At 43.9% G+C, this 2,500-nt stretch overlaps 1 protein-coding gene and 1 non-coding gene across 2 annotated transcripts in view; both read left to right on the plus strand.

The window, feature by feature from the left end:
- The window catches only part of LOC123520781, a 61,327-nt gene that overhangs the window by 13,300 nt on the left and 45,527 nt on the right, over window positions 1-2,500 (plus strand). The gene's annotated exons all lie outside the window — the stretch shown is intronic.
- Window positions 1,076-1,150, plus strand: Trnav-aac. The gene has a single exon. It is a non-coding gene; the product is annotated as a tRNA-Val (tRNA).

The raw sequence follows: 2,500 nt of genomic DNA on the forward strand, positions 1-2,500 counted from the left end.
GATTGATTGATTAGATTGACTGAACAGTTGTTTGATTTAATAATTACATCTATAACATCAAAAAAGCATGTTTATCTATTGTCAGATAGTCAATATTAAGAATTGTTTATCAAATCGGCTAAATTTAAAAGAAGAATAGAAACAAAGGAAAGAGGTTGTAGGAAGAACGTGTCCTGTATTGCAATTCTTGTGACTGATAATGACGATGATAATGAGAAGTTTGCATTAATCTGCCTGCATGTATTCCGGCGTCCATAATATCCGTGGACTTAAAGTACTAAAGAAAATCGTAAAGTAAACTCAGTGATTAGCGAGAGTAAAGAAGAGTGATGTAATGAACGATTCCCAGCAGTGATCCTGAAATCTGCTTAAAGTAAATGAATAGAACCTTCGAACACAATGTAGAGCAAAGTCTTCCTTCATAGCATTGCGCATAGTAATGGAGGAAAGACATCTGCTTTCATTCCAACTATATTTTGCGTTTTCTCTCCGTCTAAGCTCCCTTCATTTGTTGACTGTCTCATTGAAAGTCAGGCCGATTGACAGATTCTTGGCAGATTGAAGGACTTCAGATGGAGAGGAAACGCAAAGCACAGTCGAATTCTTAGTAGTATGTCACTTCACTCCTTACCGAAAGTGTTCATGTGTAATTGTTAAAGGATCGTAAATTAGCAGTTTTTTTTTTTTTTTTTTTTGCACACACACACACACACACACACACACACACACACACACACACACACACACACACACACACACACACACACACACGCCCGGTAGTTCAGTGGTTAGAGCGCTGGCTTTACAAGCCAGAGCACTGGGGTTCGATTCCCCGGCCGGGTGGAGATATTTGGGTGTGTCTCCTTTCACGTGTAGCCCCTGTTCACCTAGCAGTGAGTAGGTACGGGATGTAAATCGAGGAGTTGTGACCTTGTTGTCCTGGTGTGTGGTGTGTGCCTAGTCTCAAGCCTATCCGAAGATCGGAAATAATGAGCTCTGAGCTCGTTCCGTAGGGTAACGTCTGGTTGTCTCGTCAGAGACTGCAGCAGATCAAACAGTGAAACACACACACACACACCGCACAGTGTAGTGGTTAGCACGCTCGGCTAACAACCGAGAGGATCCGGGTTCGAATCCCGGAAAGCGGCGAGGGAAATCGGCAATCCTCTGTGTAGCCCCTGTTCACCTAGCAGTAAATAGGTACGAGATGTAACTCGAGGGGTTGTGGCCTCGCTTTCTCGGTGTGTGCGGTGTGTTGTGGTCTCAGTCCTACCCGAAGATCGGTCTATGAGCTCTGAGCTCGCTCCGTAATGGGAAGACTGGCTGGGTGACCATCAGACGACTGTGGTGAATTACAGACACACACACACACACACACACACACACACACACACACACACACACACACACACACACACACACACACACACACACACACACAGAGAGAGAGAGAGAGAGAGAGAGAGAGAGAGAGAGAGTGTACCTACTTATGTTAACTACAGCAAGACTTTCACCACAGAAATGTTAGAACCAATACTTATTTCATTTTAGCCGATCAAGTGGAAGGAGCGGGAGTGAGAATGTGGTAAAGGGTGGAAGAATGGTTGTGGGAAGGCGGAGTGTGAGTGAGTGAGTGGGCCAGAAAGAGCGTTGGAGAGGAAGAGAGGAAAATGTGAGCCGTTTGACCGTAGAGTTAGTGAACGGTGCCTTGCTTTTACCGTAGAGGTCTGGTGGTGAGTGAAAAACATTTTGCTGCTGTTGCTGCTGATACTGATGCCTGTTGTTGCTGCTGCTGTTGCAGAGAGAGAGAGAGAGAGAGAGAGAGAGAGAGAGAGAGAGAGAGAATGAATTTAGTCCTAGCTTTTCGCTTCTCATAGTTATCTTCGCTACATATCCATACTGCATAACCTCCGAATGTTATCAGCTAAACATAATAATTTGTTTTGAAGGAAATAAAATATATTATACAAAGAAGTTTGGTCGTGAAATAGCAACATATCTAATAAAAAACGGTATGTATGAAGAAAGAATATTCTTTTTATTTGGCAAAATTGATAATGCCTGAAGGAAAAAATGTATGACCACACTTGTTTATTTCAGTGTTGGTTTTCTTGTTGTTGGGATTTTCACTGAAACCACTTTGATTTTATATACTTCCTTCAATAACCACTACGTTTATTCTATTGTGTCTATTTACTTATCATTTGGAAACACACACACACACACACACACACACACACACACACACACACACACGGCCAGGTAGCTCAGTGGTTAGAGCGCTGGCTTCACAAGCCAGAGGACCGGGGTTCGATTCCCCGGACGGGTGGAGATATTTGGGTGTGTCTCCTTTCACGTGTAGCCCCTGTTCATCTAGCAGTGAGTAGGTACGGGATGTAAATCGAGGAGTTGTGACCTTGTTGTCCCGGTGTGTGGTGTGTGCCTGGTCTCAGGCCTATCCGAAGATCGGAAATAATGAGCTCTGAGCTCGTTCCGTAGG

The sequence above is a fragment of the Portunus trituberculatus genome, chromosome 47 (genome assembly GCF_017591435.1).
Source record: "Portunus trituberculatus isolate SZX2019 chromosome 47, ASM1759143v1, whole genome shotgun sequence".
Taxonomy (NCBI): Eukaryota; Metazoa; Arthropoda; class Malacostraca; order Decapoda; family Portunidae; genus Portunus; species Portunus trituberculatus.